This window comes from Cervus elaphus, chromosome 19 (genome assembly GCF_910594005.1).
Source record: "Cervus elaphus chromosome 19, mCerEla1.1, whole genome shotgun sequence".
In the NCBI taxonomy this organism is placed as follows: Eukaryota; Metazoa; Chordata; class Mammalia; order Artiodactyla; family Cervidae; genus Cervus; species Cervus elaphus.
Genome location: NC_057833.1, coordinates 95101579 through 95121886, shown reverse-complemented (window position 1 = coordinate 95121886; position 20308 = coordinate 95101579). Strand labels below are relative to the sequence as shown.

The following is a 20308-nucleotide window of genomic DNA, read 5'->3' as shown; positions in this document are numbered from 1 at the left end:
GTCTGCCCTCTGATGGCCTGTTGCAACACTCACCGTCTTACTTGGGTTTCTCTTACCTTGGACGTGGGGTATCTCTTTACGGCTGCTTCAGCAAAGCGCAGCCGCTGCTTCTTACCTTGGACTAGGGGTATCTCCTCACGGCCGCCCCTCCTGACCTTGAGTGTGGAGTAGCTTCTCTCAGCCCTCCTGTGCCCTTTCAGCCGCTGCTCCTTGGACATGGGGTAGCTCCTCTCAGCCGCTCCTGTGCCATCGCAGCCTGGTGCTCTCGGTCCCCGCCCCTGACCTTATCGAGGTGTAGCTCCTCACGGCCATGCTTCTGCGGGGTTCAGCGCTGTTTATAAATCAGAGCTTCTCTGACTACAATACTCCAACTCATGTTACTTCTCACAAATGTCACGTTCTCTAAGTCAGTGGTCTAGTGGAGGTATTTCCTCCATAATTTTGCATGGCTGTCTCTAAAGAGGCAGGGAAATACAATGGAGAAAAGTCTCTTCAACAACATTCTCTAACACCATACACAAAATAAACCCCAAATGGATTAAAGACCTAAATGTAAGACTGGACACTGCAAAATCCCTGGAGGAAATCACAGGCAGGACACACTGTGACATGAATCACAGTAAGAGCTTTTGGGTCTGTCTCCTGGATCTGATTTTGTTCTCTGGGAATAAAAGAGTTAAAACACACACACACACAGACACACACACACACAGACAGACACACACACACAGACACACACACACACAGACACACACACACACACAGACACACACACACACAGACACACACATACACACAGACACACACACACAGACACACAGACACACACACATACACACACAGACACACACACACACACAGACACACAGACACACACATACACACAGACACACACACACAGACACACACAGACACACACACAGACACATACACACACAGACACACACAGACACACACACAGACACATACACACACAGACACACACACACACAGACACACACACACAGACACACACAGACACACACACAGACACACACACATACACAGACACACACACACAGACACACACACACACAGACACACACACATACACAGACACACACACACAGACACCACAGACACACACAGACACATACACACACACACACACACAGACACACACACCTTTGTGATCTCAAATAAAAACTGGATGTTTTCAAAGTCCTATTCTTATGGACAGACCTTGAATTTCATTTGCTGTCCCAAGGGAAAGGCATTTGTATGTACTTCAAATCACCCTTTTCAAGCTTTCTTGTGTGGTTTTTAGAATTAGCCCATATTTTTAGTGAAAAGAGGACCTTAAATGCAGGGTTTAACTCTGGCTTCTTTTCAAAGTAATGGCCCCACAAAATATGGACCCCTTGCTAGTTCTCTAATGCTTTCAAACACATGTATTTTATATTTTTCTAAGTTTTCTGGTGGTTTGTATTGAAATGCTTATTACAAAACAACATTCTTGCTTCTGCAGGTGACAAATACAATTACTTTCTCTTTATTTAATTTTCTAGTTTGAGCATAAATGTAGCTTATAGGGAATTATCACGGACTATTACAGATTTTTAGTCACTATGGCAGTTACGTTTCCAGTGTCTTACTTTTATTAGAACATGTAAATTCTGCTTCTTTGATATAATTTAGCAAATTCTTTTACCTCATTCACATAAGCAGAAGGCATGAGTAGCTCTTTGCATTCTGCAGGAAAGATCATAGAGAATTATAGCTTTGCATATACTATGTCTCCAGCTCTGAGTCATAATTAGTTCACTGTAATCTGGATCATATAAAATAACTTTTCTAAATAAAGGATAAGTTCTTTATATTTTGTTACTGGTAAGAAAATAACGAGATTCTTAGATGTATTTTATATACCTATGCTTAGATGTTCCTTAAACTTAGATGTATTATAGGTAATGTTTAGAGTTGCTGGATTTCATCCATTTATTAGGTAAGTTTTCACCACCAATTTTGGGTGAGACTCAGCACATAATAAGATCCCTAGCTGGTTCAGATAAGCATTTAATGATTCTTTATCTAAGGCCCTGATGAGCCACAAAGAGTGATATCTAGCTATATATGTGTGGAGATGTAAATGCTCAAGGCAGCACATAGTGAACAATGCAAAGGAGTTAACAGTGGGAGCCCTCCAATCTCTGACATAGAGTCAAGCTTGTTGGAAAAGTGATTCATCTTTAGTTTTTGTCATTATTTATTTCCTTAAGGTCTGCCCTGGTTTGGACAGATCCCTGGAGAAGGGGATGGCAACCCACTCCAGTATTCTTGCCTGGTGAATTCTAATGGACTGAGGTACCTGGCGGGCTACAGTCTGTGGGGTTGCAAAGAGTCGGCTATGACTGAATGACTAAGTACACTTCCTTTTATTACTTTAAAACTAAGTTTCCAAAGAGCACCTTCCATGTCTATTTATCCTTATCACCCCTAGAAGTGATGCCCTTTGAAAATATATTCTTATATGCTACATGTTTTCAAGTTCTTTTTCTGTACACTGATTTTCCAGATCACAGATCTTTTTCTTTAGTGATTTAAAATTAGTGTGAATGACTCTTTCACATTTAATTATGTCTGTGCTCTATTTTCCCTGTGATTATTACCTTCTTCTTCTCTATATCCATTTCAGGATTCCTCCACTGTCAGTTTAAACCATAAGCTCCAGAGGTCATCATCTTGAAAGCTGATGTTTATATCTTTTATTTAGAGTTAATTTGACATTTGTATATGCCCAGTATCTCAGTTATGCTGCATATTTTAATTATATTTAAGCTTATAAGAACCTGCCACAGCTATATTAATCACATCTGGATTGAGTTTCTATGTTTTCTTTTTTATATTACTTTATAATAGTCACTTTCAAATTAAAAGTCCTAAGTATCTGTTTCTCTATTTCTTTTTTTAATTTTTTTTTCATTTATTTTTATTGGTTGGAGGCTAATTACTTTACAATATTGTAGTGGTTTTTACCATACATTGACATGAATCAGCCATGGATTTACATGTGTTCCCCATCCCGTTCCCCCCTCCCACTTCCCTCTCCACCCGATCCCTCTGGGTCTTCCCAGTGCACCAGCCCCGAGCACTTGTCTCATGCATCCAACCTGGGCTGGTGATCTGTTTCATACTTGAAGGTATACTTGTTTCAATGCTATTCTCTCAGAACATCCCACCCTCGCCTTCTACCACAGAGTCTAAAAGTCTGTTCTGTACATCTGTGTCTCTTTTTCTGTTTTGCATATAAGGTTATTGTTACCATCTTTTTAAATTCCATATATATGCATTAGTATACTGCATTGGTCTTTATCTTTCTGGTTTACTTCACTCTGTATAATGGGCTCCAGATTCATCCATCTCATTAGAACTGACTAAAATGAATTCTTTTTAATGGTTGAGTAATATTCCATTGTGTATATGTACCACAGCTTTCTTATCCATTAATCTGCTGATGGGCATCTAGGTTGCTTCCATATCCTGGCAATTGTAAACAGTGCTGTGATGAACATTGGGGTACACGTGTCTCTTTCAGATCTGGTTTCTTCAGTGTGTATGCCCAGGAGTGGGATTGCTGGGTCATATGGCAGTTCTATTTCCAGTTTTTTAAGGAATCTCCACACTGTTTTCCACAGCGGCTGTACTACTTTGCATTCCCACCAACAGTGTAAGAGGGTTCCCTTCTCTCCACACCCTCTCCAGCATTTATTGCTTGTAGACTTTTGGATAGCAGCCATTCTGACTGGCGTGTAATGGCACCTTGTTGTGGTTTTGATTTGCATTTCTCTGATAATGAGTGATGTGGAGCATCTTTTCATGTGTTTGTTAGCCATCTGTATGTCTTCTTTGGAGAAATGTCTGTTTAGTTCTTTGGCCCATTTTTTGACTGGGTCATTTATTTTTCTGGAATTGAGCTGCAGTCTATTTCTTTTTAAGAAAGATTCCTTTAGACAAAATTTCTGAGTTGGAATTTTTTGTACAGATGTTATCTAAGTTAAATGGAAACTAATTTATGGATTTTGTATGCAGATGTTATCTATATTAAATAAGATTAGCAATAATCTCATTGCATATGTCTACTATACACAAAAACTTAATCTTTTTAACTTTACTCCAGTGCCACCTTGCATTTGAGAACTGCAAATATATACTGACTAGTTAAAAATAAATATTTGTTTACATAAATGTATATATTTGCTATTAATAAGTCACCATTCTTTGTTACAAAATGTCATTTTTTCACATGACTCTCCTAAGGTGATTGGCCAGGGGAAGCCTCTGAAAATATATCATGCACTGGAAGGATCTCTCAATTCTCCGGGGCATGATTCCTAGGTGAATTTTATCTTGAACCAGTAGCTTGGGGACTAATAGTTTTTAACAGCTCAGTACTTTCCTGGTCATTGTTGATTAAATGCCCATTCATATCTTTCTTTACCTGAGTGAAGACTTCTCCTTGTGTATTAATGTTACTGCCAAGATGTAAAATATGAGCCATTATATTAGTAGGTATAAACCATATTGAAATAGTCATGTAAATGATTTATAAAAATCCAAAATCAAGTCCATTTCTTTAGTTATCCAGCTCTTCACATTCCTGACTAAAAGTATTATCAAAAGTTTGTTCATTGAAGCTGGTTACTTGAACACAATAGTGGTTTTGAATTTGATACTGAAATATATTTTCAATAAAATCTTTCAAATTTGATGACTTATCATCCACATCAACTATGTATTCTTGAAGCCAACTCTGGATAACTTTCCAATCTAAACTGTGAAGTGTTTATAAGCATTGAAGATGCTCATGCTTTGTACAGACAGAGAGATATATCTCTGACCACGCACTTTCAGCTGCAGGACTAAGTGTGCCCTGATCTTTGCTCTGTGGTCACAGCAGGGTTGATGTGGTGGCAATTCTGACTTATCTTAATTGAACTAAATTTCATCTTGAAGGACCAAAGACAGAATTGGAGAAGTCTGGAATTGGAACAAATGCCAGAAGAGGAAGTAGAAAATACAGGTAACACATTCATAAAAACTCTTCTCTGCTATGAGAATAGGGCAAAATAGAGTTATTTGGAATGAATTAAGTATCTTTCTTAAGAAGCAGATTTTAAAGTATGATCTCAAGCTTTTTATGTCAGAAGCTCCTGGAATAATAGGCTACTTACATTTTTCTCCATTTTGTAAAATATTATTGAATTAAGAATAGTGACAATATATTTATCCAATATTTTGTTTTACAAGTATTTGATTTCTCTATTTCAGCATAGAGAAATAGAGAAAACACATAGCAAAACATGACAATATAATGTGACCTGGAAATGGTCTTCATTATAATTTTTTTTAAAGTGCTTTATGTAATTTAGAGAATTTAAAATAATTTTGAGTTTTAATGTGTCAACATTTAAGGTAATACATTAATATAACTCTTTGTAAATCATTATCTTGTCCATGATTTCTTTAAATGTCCTGGTTCTATTTCATTCGCTGATAAATTTTTATTGTGGTAAAGTAAACCTTACATATTATTGTGCATCCATCACTATTCTCCAAATACAGAAACTTATGATCATCTAAAACTAAAACTCTACACCCATTACACAATAACTCCCTAACTCCTCAATTCCATAAGCCTTGGTCACCAATGATGTGCTTGCTGCATCTGTCAGTATGACTATTATGGGTATCTCATAAAAGGGGGATCATAAAATATTTACCTTTTTTTGGTATGGCTTACTGTACTTAGTATATATCTTCAAGATTCACCCATGTTATAACATGGATTAGAATATCTTTCCTTTTGAAAGCTGGTTAATATTCTATTGTCTGTACATAGCACGATTTGTCTTCATTACTTTAAGAGCATTTGGTTTCTGCCTTTGGGCTATTGTGAATAGTGCTCCTATGAACATGTACAAATATGCCATCTCATTATCCAGATAATGTTGAATACTTGATCCAGGTTACACAGGTAGCAAGTATGGATTTTGAGGCTCAAATTTCAAACTATAATTTAGAATCCAAGTTCTCATAAAAGTACAGTGCTGTCATTCAGGGCCACCCCTGAAAAATTGTAAAACAAGACCAAACAAAAGTGACAAGAACTGTATGAGCTAGGCAGTGTACCATCTCTGATAATTGTTTTCCTGTATTTGTTGTCAAAGTCTGCTCAATCATATTTAGGGTTTAGAGGTAGAATTTGTTTTCATTTATAATAAAAGTTATTTGTAAAATATAATATTGCTTTAAAATGTATCTCTTAAAAAAGTTGATGAGCTCTTTAATTATTTATTCAAACCAACGTTTTGCTGCATCATTTTTATGATAAATTTTCAATAGTTAAGAAAAAACTCTTGCTTGTATTGGAAATAGGTTTTATGATATAAACAGTTAAATAGAAACATTTAGACATGAGTTGTGATCATATATTGAAAAAGGATCTGGACTGAAACTCAAATTTTCAAGGTCTATAAATTCCAATATCCAGTCAATTAAAAGTGTTTACCAAAATTTTACACATTGCATACCATATATAAATGATTTGTTTTTTCACCTTATAATGTTGAATTTGGCATAGAGTAGATCTACTTAATTTTATTTTACTTATCATTCTGAGATAGTTGTCATTTATTTGCATTTTTGAGCATTTTTTAAAATGTATATGTTTTTATTGACTATGTTAAGAAAATATGATCAGAAACGCTGGGCTGGAAGAAGCACAAGCTGGAATCAAGATTGTTGAGAGAAATGTCAATAACTTCAGATATGCAGATGACACCAACCTTATGGCAGAAAGTGAAGAGGAACTAAAAAGCCTGCTTGATGAAAGTAAAAGAGGAGAGTGAAAAAGTTGGCTTAAAGCTCAACATTCAGAAAACTAAGATCATGGCATCTGGTCCCATCACTTCATGGGAAACAGTGGAAACAGTGTCAGACTTTATTGTTTTGGGCTCCAAAATCACTGCAGATGGTGATTGCAGCCATTAAATTAAAAGACGCTTACTCCTTGGAAGGAAAGTTATGACCAAGCTAGACATCATATTAAAAAGCAGAGACATTACTTTGCCAACAAAGGTCCATCTAGTCAAGGCTATGGTTTTCCCAGTGGTCATGTATGGATGTGAGACTTGGATTGTGAAGAAAGCTGAGCACCGAAGAATTGATGCTTTTGAACTGTGGTGTTGGAGAAGACTCTTGAGAGTCCCTTGGACTGCAAGGAGATCCAACCAGTCCATCCTAAAGGAGATCGGTCCTGGGTGTTCATTGGAAGGACTGATGCTGAAGCTGAAGCTCCAGTACTTTGGCCACCTCATGCAAAGAGTTGACTCATTGGAAAAGACCCTGATGCTGGGAGGGTTTGGGGTCAGGAGGAGAAGGGGACGACAGAGATTAAGATGGCTGGATGGCATCACCGACTCGATGGACATGAGTTTGAGTAAACTCTGGGAGTTGGTGATGGACAGGGAGGCCTGGCATGCTGCGATTCATGGGGTTGCAAACAGTCGGACATGACTGAGCGACTGAACTGAACTGAAGAAAATGTGAAGAATTTCACAATTGTTTGAAGCAAATATATATATATATATATATATTTGATAAAGTTAAATATTTATAAATTATATAATTTTATATCATCCTGTGTCAAAATAAAACTTTTGAAGAGTTTAGAATACTAGCTATGCTCATAAGAACATTATCAGATTCTTGGCCTCCAGAGGAGACGAATTCAATCCGGGCCCAGAGACGAGGCTGGATCGCTCAGAGCTTTTGTGTAATAAAGTTTTATTAAAGTATAAAGGAGATAGAGAAAGCTTCTGACATAGGCATCAGAAGGGGGCAGAAAGAACACCCCCTCCTAGTCTTTAGCTGTAAGTTATATGGCACCAGATAATTCATCCTTGGCCATAAAACGATTGACTTGAATCTTGTAGAAGGGCAGATTACCAACAAATAGTTTCGTTTACATAGATTAGGGGAACAATATCTGAGTAAGTAGATTGGGCCATTTGGCGGAACTTACAGAGTCTGGGGTAAATTAACATATCTTAAGACAAACATTTCCATAAGAAAAAGAAATGTATTAGTTAACTCAAGGTTTGAGAATAGTTAGCCTCAGGTGAAACCCGGTGTCCTGGCAACACAGCATTTTAAGAGAAAACTCCTTTTAAATTTGTATAGAGAAGAAAAAATATTGCTGGTTTGTTTCCTCCTGCCACTTAAGAGAGATAAAAATGTCTGGCACTTGCAGCCTATTTCCTCTGTTTGGAGACCCCTGGCCTTCCTTCCTGTTACCCTCTCAGTTAGACTCTCCTACTGGAAGATGTCTTTTGAATGCTCAGAACTTCTATGCACTGTGAATATTTATTTTTCATTACAAATATATACATAATTTCTGTGTTGTGAGTGAAGATAGTTAATGAAATATCTATACAATGAAATGCTGGAGTTCTGAACACAGAGCTCCTTTAGGGAGCTGGTAAAGGACCACCCACTCCAGTATTCTTGTCTGGAGAATCCCATGGACAGGGGAACCTGACAGGCTACAGTCCATGGGGTAGCAAAGAGTCGGACACAACTTAGGAACTGCACATTCTTTTATTCATGTGTGTTAAAATTCAGGATTTGATTCTCTCATTTTTCTGTGATCTGGAGGTATAAGGCTTCTGAAATGGAAGTTTTGACGCTGATCTTGAGTTATCTGTTATTCCATCTGCAGACTGACTACTCAGGAAATCTGAAATTCTTCTATCCCCTTCTCATTCAGTATCTGCAAATGAAACTATTCAATTTCAAAGCATATGTTCTGCCGCTCATGGTCTTTGCCATTTGCTATCTGCCTTTTCTCAATCATCTCTTATTTTCTCTTCTCTATACTTTTATTCTCCCTCTGATGTTTGAGTACAAATTAGATTGCCAGAGGCACAGAGAATAGAAAAATCTCCTGACCTTCACAAATGACAGTCTACAAAGTAAACACTGAAATGGAGCACATTTGAAGCAATTACATGAAAAATTGGTCCTAGATCATATCTGAAAGCCCAACAATATTTTCCTTTAGTGAGAATGAATGTCTTGTATTTCACACAGACTCATAACCATAAGAACTTATAATTTTAACAAAATAACCAGTCTAAACTATTGATTACTTTAATAAACAAATATCCTCTAACACATATGAATTCACCTGGTTAATATAAAAACGTTGTACCAGCAAAAACATTAGGATGCCATTTAGGATAAAGCTTTCAACGACAAGAATTTGGGAACTCACACATCTGGAAATAATACTGCCTTCCCTAATAGCTCATCAGGTAAAGAATCCACCTGCAATGCAGAGGACCCCGGTTCAATTTCTGGAAAAAGGAAGATCTGTTGGAGAAGGGATAAGGAAGATCTGTTGGAGAAGGGATTGGTTACCCATTCCAGTATTCTTGGGCTTCAATGGTGTCTCAGATGGTAAAAATCTGCTTGCAAAGCAGGAGACCTATGTTTGATCCCTGGATTGGGAAGATCCCCTGGAGAAGGAAATGGCCACCCACTCCAGTATTCTGGCCTGGAGAATTCCATAGAGAGAGGAGCCTGGTGGGCTGCAGTCCATGAGGTCACAAAGAATAGGACACAACCGAGCAAGTTTCACTTCACTTTCAGTAGGAATAGGAGTTGGGATGTGACTGCAAAAATGCCTTGTGCTCATGCTCCGACATTCAATCACATCCAGCAATTTGTGACCCTATGGTCAAGAGCCCACCAGGCTTCTCTGTCCATGTTATCCACCAGGCAAAAATTCTGGAGTGGGTTGTTATTTTTTTTCTCCAGGAAATCTTTTCACTCAAAGGATCGAACCCACGTTTCTTACACCTCCTGCCTTTGTAGGCAGATTTTTCACCACTAGCCCCACCTGGGAAGTCCAAGCCTAAGGAAAATCAAATAATATTTCTAGATTTTAGTAGAGAACTCTTTCCATTATACAATGATTCAGTTTAAAATCTTTATTTTGACATCCTAATTGAGCTATGGCTAACAATTTTGGAAAGTAGAAAAAAATGTTTCTGTAGTATCCAATCACTTACATTTTGTTTGTCCATTTTTTTCCCTCCAACACCTAGCTTGTAATAAATGTCTATTTATTTATTTATTTATTGGCATGTATGTGTTTGGGTGTGTATATATTCAAAGAAAATGATTTCAGTGTACTTTCTTTAATAGAAAGATTTCATACATTTTATCTCTGCTCAGTTACTCTCTGGTGAGTTTTGAATTTCAGTTTAATTAGAGTTTAATAAGCATTGAGGGCTTCCCTGGTGGCTCAGATGGTAAAGAATTAGCCTGCAATTGAGTAGAATCAGGTTCAATCCCTGGGACAGGAAATCCCTGAGAGAAGGGTATAGCTACCCACTCCAGTATTCGTACCTGGAGAAACCTATGGTCAGAGGAGCCTGCTAGACTAAAGTTCATGCAGTTGCAAAAGAGGACACAGCTGAGTGACTAAGCATGAGCAAAAATAGGCATTGAAAAATAGGCAAAGAACCACTGCCTGGTTCTTTCACTGTTGCGGGTGACTTATTTCTCAATTTTTGGAACTCAAAATTTTCAGAAAGGTATTTATCTAAAAGTCAGCTTATAATTTTATGCCCCATGACTAGGTGTCACTTCACATAAACATATAAAGAAAGTTATTAGACTTTGTTTATTTATATGGTAGATCTCAGAAGGTCAAAATGCACTTAACAAAAAAAGAAATGATATGTAAAGTAAAAAAAACACAGTTCTTTGTGAAAGATATTCTGGAGAAATCATCTTTTTTTCTCACTTGGTACATAAACTTACAGATACACCCACTCATATAACCACCCAGTTAGAATACTGAAGTCTCATCAGTGGAGTTGAAGCATGGATTTGATAAAATGAAAGCAGTGTGTGGAAGGATATTGCAAAGTGTCATGTTCCAAAGGCTTACTCTGTGTGAGATCCAATTGAGCAAACACTCTCGAGTAAGGCATCCCATATTTTGCACAAAGCATGTGATCTTCTCACATTCATTACTGACCCCTTGGTTTGCAGCCTCTGACACCTGATCAACAGTTTAAGAAGAACACATGGAAAATTGGAACAATGTGACTGAGTTTGTCCTCTTGGGGCTCACACAAAACCCTGAGATGCAAAAAGTTCTATTTATCCTATTCTTATTCATGTATATTGTGACAGTAATGAGCAATGTGCTTATCATAGTGACCATTGCAGCCAGCTGATCACTGGATTCCCCCATGTACTTTTTTCTGGCTTCTTTATCGTTTAGATACTGTCTATTCTACCATCATTGCTCCCAAAATGATCATTGACTTACTTCATGAGAAAAAGACTATTTCCTTCCTGTCTTGTATGATTCACGTCTTTATAGATCACTTAATTGCTAGTGTCGAAGTCATCCTTCTGGTGGTGATGACCTATGACTGATACGTAGCCATCTGCCAACCTCTTCATTATTTGATCATCATGAATTGGAGGGTATGTGTCCTCATGCTGCTGGTGGCCTGGACGGGAGGCTTTCTGCACTCACTGATTCAAGTTATTTTTATTTATCAGCTCCCTTTCTGTGGCCCCAATGTCATTGACAACTTACGTGTGATATGTATCCTTTACTGAAACTTGCTTGCACTGATACCCACCTCATTGGACTCTCTATGATAGCTAATGGAGGGGCAATTTGCACTGTTGTCTTCTTCATCCTCTTAGTGTCCTATGAGGTCATATTACACTCCCTGAAGACTCGTTGTTTGGAAGGGAATCAATGCCTTCTACACCTGTGCATCCCATATGATGTTGGTCCTTTCATTCTTTGTTCCTTGTATCTTCCTGTATACCAGGCCTAATGCCAACTTTCCCATTGATAAATCTATGATGGTGATCGTAACTTCCATAACTCCTATGTTGAATGCTTTAATCTACACCTTGAGAAATGAAGAAATGAAAAATACTGTGAGGAAACTCTAGAGTAAATATGTGTCTTTAGTTGGAAGAGAGGGTTTTCCATCATGTAGGATGTGAAAGTCATTTTCTTTTTTCAGAATCAAAGAATTGTCACTCTCAGTGACTATACTTAGAAAATCATTTCCTTTGGTATATCCATCCTGTTTATTCTGAAACAGCTATATGAATTAAACTTTAAGTGGAATATTTTATAGTACTGAGAGGCCAAGAGATTCACATATGTTTAACCTCTTAGATATATAACATACTGTATTAAGATTCTTTAGTGACAGTAACTTTTTTTTCCTGTTTGAAGTTTTTATTTGTGGGTGTTGATACTTCTCTGGTACTGAGAAATATGACCTAGTAGAAAGTTTTCTTTTAGTCCAAGAAAGAGAAATTGGAAATTTAAAATTCTCATTGCTAAAAAAATTATTAATCTATCAATAAAAATTAATTAATTAATTAATTTAAAATTTCACAGACTTTGTCCATAGAAGAAGATAAAAACAATGAGAAATGAACTTTGTTAACTTTATTCTGTAATGGTGGTGTATGGTGGATTTTGTCTATTCAAATCAAGTTTTGCACTGAAAATTTCAAATTTCAACTCCATTCTGCACAGCTTTTTCAACTGACATACTCTGATACTTGAAATACATTTAACTCATTCATATTACTCCAGAGTCTGTCTACTTTACACTGTCTGGGTACAGGTTTTCTAATGCAATAAATGCCTAACATTTTGGATATATATCTTTTGTTTTATGTAATGAATGACTTTCTAACTCTCTGTAAATTATATGTTGTTGCCTTAAGTAATGAAATCAAATTGTTCTCTTTTTGAAGTAACCTTTGGCAGTTAGGTGAATCAAATACTGTACTACAAAGATCATTCTTTTTTTTTTCCCCTGGCTGCACTGGGTCTTCACTGCAGTGCACAGGCTTTACTAGTTGCAGCCCACAGGTTCTCTAATTGTGGCACTCGTCTCCAGAATGCACAGGCCCAATAGTTGTGTTGCGTGGGCTCAGCCTGTGGGCTTAGTTGCTCCATAGTTTGTGATATCTTAGTTCCCCAACCAGGGATCAAACCCATGTCCCCTGAGTTAGAAGGAGGATACATAACCACTGGTCCACCAGGGAAGTCACACAAAGGTTGTTCTTTAAGGCTCTGGTATTACAAGTTAAATCTTAGAATTCATCCCACAACTTAGATACTAAAATATTCCATATGCCTTTATCTTTTTTTTTTTTCTACTTGTGATTGAACTCAGTGTACTTAGCAATGTTAGTACCTCCAATTATTGACACATACAAAATTATACCAGACATACAATTTCATTTATTCCTCAGTGAAGGAAATAAAAATACACTAAATCTTTTGATTAGAAAGGGATCTAATAGAGTGAATTAATTATTTCAAAATATATTATATTGGAGTAACTGACACCTGGATTTGACCATGCTCACTAGAGTGAGGAAGGTATAGATGAGGAAACTGAACTCAATACAAAATATCTTTGTATGTACTTCCCAAATCATTCCCTGCTCTCAATAAAAAGAAATTACTCTTTAAATACTTTGAAGTATATTTTCATATTTACATCTTTAAAAATCACATAGGATATATGTTCAGATATGGTGTGAGATGGATATATACTCTTCTTTCTTAGCATAAGAATAAGTAAATTTTCCCAGTACATTTATTGAGTAATAATTATTTTCCTGATGACATTGCAATACCACTAATTTCATATTTCATATATGTGTGTGTGTGTGTGTGTGTGTGTGTGTGTGTGTGTGTGTGCTTCCCAGGTGGCACTATAGCTTCCCTGGTGGCTCAGATGGTAAAATGTCTGCCTGCAACACGGAAGTCCTGGGTTCAATCCCTGGGTCAGGAAGATCCCCTGTGCTCTTGTCTGGAAAATTCCATGGACTGAGGAGCCTGGTAAGCTACAGTCCATGGGGTCGCAAAGAGTCGGACACAACTGAGTGACTTCGCTTTCACTTTCAGGTGACACTAGTGGCAAAGAACTTGCCTGCCAAAGCAGAAGACATAAGAGACATGGGTTCGATACTTGGGTTGGGTTGGGAAGATCCTCTGGAGGACGGTATGGCAACCTACTTCAGTATTCTTACCTGGAGAATCCCATAAACAGAGGAGCCTAGACAAGTACAGTTCACAGGGTATTAAAGAGTCAGACATGACTGAAGTGACTTAGCACATATTATATATATATTCCATATCTTAGTTTTCCATTCTGTTCAACTAATGAGCCCACTCTCTCATGTTTGCTTGGAGGAAAGACCCTGTGAACACTGAAAAATTGATGCTTTTGAATTGTGGTGTTGCAAAAGACTCTTGAGAGTCCCTTGGACTGCAAAGAGATCAAATCAGTCAATCTTAAAGGAAACAAATCCTGAATATTTATCTGAAGCACTGATGCTGAAGCTCCAATACTTTGACCACCTGAGGTGAAGAGATGACTCATTGGAAAACACTCTGATGCTGGGAAAGACTGAGGGCAGGAGGAGAAAGGGATAACAGAGGATGAATTGTTGGATGGTCTATCACCAACTAAATGAACATGAGACTGAGTAAACTCTGGGAGAAGGTGAAGGACAGGGAAGCCTGGCATGCTTCAGCCCATGGAGTCACAAAGAGTTGGACATGACTTAGAGACTGAACAATAACAATCTGTGATGATGGATTTAGAGGGTGGCCATCTGCAAGCTTGGAAAAAAGTGTTCACTAGCATCCAACCCTGCAATCACCTTGATCTGGGACTTCCAACTTTCAGAACTGTGAAAAAACATATGTCAGTTTTTTTAAGCTACACAGTCTATAGTATTTTGTTAAGGCAAACCAAACTGACTAAAATTATGGTGACAACAAGGCTGCTGCTGATGTATAATACAGGTTTGGTGAACACAGAATTGAATCTGATTCAATTCAGGGGAAAAAACAACAAAAAGCAAAAACAAACAAACTCCCAATCCAATCACCAGAGATGTGGATAATTTCCAAATCTAGATCTTTGAATAAAAGAGACATAAGATATTTTTGAATAAGAACCCTGTAATATCACCATCATATGTCAGGTAGATCTTCAATCTAATCTTTCTCTGAGGGATCTGAGGTCACTGACCAGAGTGTAATTGTGCTCAGGAAATATCAGTTCCATTCAGTCACTCAGTCATGTCTGACTCCTTGTGACACCATGGACTTCAGCACACCAGGCTTCTCTGTCCATCACCAACTCCCAGAGCTTGCCCAAACTCATGTCCATCGAGCCAGTGATGTTATCCAACCATCTCATCCTCTGTTGGCCCCTTCTCCTCCTGCCTTCAATCTTGCCCAGCATGAGGGTCTTTTCCAATGAGTCAGTTCTTCGCATCAGGTGGCCAAAGTATTGGAGTTTCAGCTTCAACATCAGTCCTTCCACTGAACATTCTCGACTGATTTCCTTTAGGATTGACTGATTGGATTGCCTTGCAGTTCAAGGGACTCCCAAGAGTCTTCTCCAATACCACAGTTCAAAAATATCAATTCTTTGCTGCTCAGCTTTCCTTATAGTCCAACTCTCACATCCATACATGACTAGTGGAAAAACCATAGCTTTGACTAGATGGACCTTTGTTGGCAAAGTAATGTCTCTGTTTTTTTTAATATATTGTCTAGGTTTGTCATAGCTTTTCTTTCAAGGAGCAAGCGTCTTTTAATTTCATGGCGGCAGTCACCATCTGCAGTGATTTTGGAGACCAAAAAGGTAAAGTCTGTCACTGTTTCCATTGTTTACCCATCTATTTGCCATGAAGTGATGGGACCAGATGCCATGATCTTAGTTTTCTGAATGTTGGGTTTTAAGCCAACTTTTTCACCCTCCACTTTCACTTTCAACAAGAGGCTCTTTAGCTCTTCTTACTGGAAATGACTTGAAGTAGATTCTAAGCTAAAATTCACTGCTGGTTCCCAGAATGCCACTGTTCTCCACTAATCAGAAAGCAAATTGATGGTTTTTGAAGCAAATAGACTGTCATATTTTATTCCAGAAAAGATGGGTATATTTCAGATCAGCAAGAATTGCAGTTGGGGACCTGGATAGTCAAGGACAGGGAAACTTGGAGTGCTGCAGTTTGTGGGGTTTGCAAAGAGTCAGACATGACTTTGTGACAGAACAACAACAACCACAGCAAAACATGTGCAATTTTTTCCAAAGCAAGAGAAGAGGAATGCTTTTAGAGAGGGGAAAGGAGAGTTAAGGGGTGGGGAATCTAGTAAATAAAGAGCCTGTGGCTTTTCATTGGTTAAGCCCTTGCCAGCAAAGAGGAGCATTTCTTCTTCCTCTTTTGTTCTGCTATGTTATAGGGCATAAGAGTACCCCATTCTGGTTTCCCAGCTCCATTTAATTAAGTATTTGCTTATTTATGTATTTTAATGTGAGAGAATGTTGGCCCAAAGCTCTCCTAGTGGGTCAGTTCTGAATATCTAGTAGACTACATGTATTCTAAAGAAGGCATACATTTCCATATTGAGTCTTTGGTGCTTGAGTAGTTTTCATAGTGACTGAGTAGAAGTATTTGAAACTAATTTATTGTTTCACATTGGGAAGCAAAAAGCAGCACCACATTGTAGTGTAACCAAAGAGATTTGATGAATGCAGGGACTAAGTCTTCTCATGTTCCCATCTAAGTTACCTGTTTGGTTTAGGAATTAAATGAAGAGACTGGCTAAGTCAGTGTGGAAACTGGAAGCTTTAAAAAAATTCTGTATTACTAATCTTGACTTCGTATTACTTTTCTTTATATGAGGAAGTCCTATAAGAATGTCAAGAGATGTATTTTTGTATCTCTTGTATTTTGTATCTCTCCATATCTTTAATTCACTCCTCAGATCTTACCTGGGAAATCATGAAGCCCATAGAAGTAATGGCATAGATCATTCTGGTATGCCTTTTGTTTTAATTACACTGTAACATGTGGGAATATCAGCTATTCCATGCAGGGAAAAGATAAAACAGGTTAGAGTGGTACATATACACCATGGAATATTACTCAGCCATTAAAAAGAATTCATTTGAATCAGTTCTAATGAGATGGATGAAACTGGAGCCCATTTTACAGAGTGAAGTAAGCCAGAAAGGTAAAGACCAATACATACTAACACATATATATGGAATTTAGAAAGATGGTAATGATAACCCTATATGCAAAACAGAAAAAGAGACACAGATGTATAGAATTTAATGAAAACTTAATTCTTGCTTTTAAACACAATATGTAATTTTAGAAATGTTTCTTTCTTTCATAGGTCTCAGTTTTTCCATACGCAAAACAAAAAGAATGAATAATTTTTGAATGAAGTAATTACTCTCTCATGTTCCTGCTCAGTCACTCAGTAGTGGCCCACTCTTTGTGATCCCATGGACTACAGCCTGCCACTTTCCTCTTTCCATGGAATTTTTCAGGCAAGAAAACTGGAGGGGGTTGCCATTTCCTTCTCCAGAGGATCTTCCCACTCAGGGATTGAACTTGAGTTTCATGCATTGGCAAGCAGACTCTTTACCACTGAGACCCCAGGGAGCTCAAAACCTTACCTGCTCACTGTGGTGACTATCATATGCAGCCAGACTTTGCACACTCTGTGAAGTATTCCTTCCTGGTCTTCTTGTCATTTGTAGACACCTGTTATTCTTCTTCACAATCCTTAAAATGCTAGCTGATTTGCTCTCTGATTCAAAAGCTGTGTAATTCAGAGACTTCCCTGGTGATCTAGTGATTAAGACCCCACACTTTCACTGCAGACTCGTGGGGTTCGATCCTTGGTCTGAGAACTAAGATCTCACATACTGCAATGCAGAGCCAAAAAAAGAAAAGAAAACCTGTCTAATTCAGTGGCTGAAGGTAACAGGATTGTGGAAGAGGAATAGCAGGTCGTCTGTGACAGTGCCAATGTAGGTGATAAGTAACATCAAAAACATAATTCTTTGCATCTGAGGATTCTGTGCAGGTCCCATTAGAATGAACTCAGTCACGTTCATTGTGTCTTCTTTCGTTTCAGTGATACAATGAATTCAGAAGTGGGGACTTAATGAAAGATGTTTTCGACACCAAGGTTAATGCTTTGGGTTTTCAGATATGTCCAAAACATTTCAGTAATGAGAAAATATTTTTTCTCATGGTATGCAAGAGGAAAAGAAACATGTTACTTTTTCCATTTTATCAAAAGAAATTGTTTCACTAACATTATTTTATTTTTTTTTTAATTTTTAACGAGAAAATAATTGCTTTACTATGTTGTGTTGGTTTCTGCCATATAGCAACGTGTACATATAGCTCCTCTCTTTTGAGCCTCTCTCTTAATTCCCCACCATCCCACCCCTCTAGGTCATCATACAGCACCAGGCTGAGCTCCCTGTGTTATACAACAATTTCCCACTAGTTATATATTTTTAAGGAGGGTAATGTATATATTTCAATGCTACTCTCTCAATCTGTCCACCATCTCCTTCCCCCATTGTGTCTACAAGTCCATTCTTTATGTCTGTGTCTCTATTCCTGCCCTGCAATCAAGTTCATCAGTACCATTTTCCAATTCCATATCCAGGACATGGAACCAACATAGATGTCCATCGATAGATGAATGAATAAAGAGGTTGTGGTACATATATACAATTGAATATTTCTCAGCAATAAAAAGGAATGAATCTGAGTCAATTTCACTGAGATGGATGAACCTAGAACCTGTTATACAGAGTGAAGTAAGTCAGAAAGAGAAAAACAAATATATCAGAGCAAACTTTTAAGGCTGTTTTATTCAGCTTATCATGAGGCTTAGTATGCTCAAGTCCTTCTACACCTTCTGACAAGTGGTCGCTGGGTCTTTGCTGGAGGACATCCAGGCACAGAGAGTTCACCATGTATTAACCTGATTGCTTCTCAGCCAGTAAGAAATGTGAAAAACACTTCTTTATATATTAAAGAAGGTACTTGTGCAGCTGTTTGTTCTGGTTTGGCACACTGTTGATGCAAAGATGAAGTCTCACTCTCTCTCCTCTTCCACTTAAAAGCCACTTAATAAGCCTAAGAAATAAGGTCTGTGTCTTGTTAGCCACTTTATCACCAGCACTTGGCTCAGGGTCTGGCTCGTACTGACGTTCAATAAAACTAAGTGAATAAATGAGTTTGTAGACTCTCATTTCCCCTGTGTTTTCTTTTTTTTCTAGCTAATTCCAAGAAAAGCATTTAGTTTCTTACTTCAGGGAAAAATAAAAGCTGAATAAATGGTTGTAATATTTAAAAATACATAGTTCTTTCACCCATTGAGATCTCTCATTCTCTCCACCCTAAACATCGGTCTTCCTTGGTCCGTTTCAATCAACTTGCTTACCTTCTGGCCAAGAGGTAGCCCTAGCTGAATATTAGAGGGAAGGTGAGAAAAAAAAAAAAAAAAAAGAATGTCATGTCATGGTGTCTACTGTCCTGGTTCCTTGTTGTGGCTTGTCAAAGGCTGTATGCCTTTAACTGAGGCTGTTCCATTTTGAATGAACCTTCTAACCTTCTAAGTTTTGAATAACCTTCTAAGTTCCTAAGATCTTCCTTTTCCCTTGGCAAAAATGGTTAGTGATTATGAAAATTCATTGTACATTATTTAAGCTGATGTGAAAAGGTCGAGTTGTTCTCAAACGGAAACAAAAACATTCTATAATTAAAGTTTAGTATTCTTATTTACCAATAAGTTGGAGGATCAGAAAGATTAAATAATTAAATCATATAACATGTAAGTCAGCGTTGGGCCCAAATACTCTTATTCCATGTCCTGTGATCTTTACATTATACAGAATTCCTTTGTGTTGATGTTAGATGAGGTTTGGTCTATAAAAACAAAAATATTTTTTGATTATATGCCATAGGAAGTGACACTTCATTAGGTTAACAATTACTAGGAGCACTTACATGCTTTTTTTTTTTCCCCAAAAGTGCCCAGTAAAATGTTTGAAAAAACAATGTCACTATTACAAAGTTGGTTTTGTACTTAATTCCTTGAAACTTGATTCCTCTTTGAAAACTGCTTTGGAGATTATTTATAAGCAATGTATATATATTTTTAAAAGAAGAGTGGGCATCATTACTTTACATTTAACCAAGGAAAATACATCTTGGCTAAATAAATTACGTGGGCTTCCCTGGTGGCTCAGTGGTAAAGAATCTGCCTGCAAGGTAGGAGATCTTGGTTTGATCCCTGGGTTGGAAGATCCCCTGGAGAAGGAAATGGCAGCCCACTCTGGTATTCTTGTCT

At 37.6% G+C, this 20308-nt stretch overlaps 1 pseudogene; it reads left to right on the top strand.

Moving 5' to 3' along the window:
• The first annotated feature begins 11138 nt into the window (after positions 1–11138).
• Positions 11139–12033, top strand: LOC122675419 (annotated as a pseudogene).
• Positions 12034–20308: the final 8275 nt, after the last annotated feature.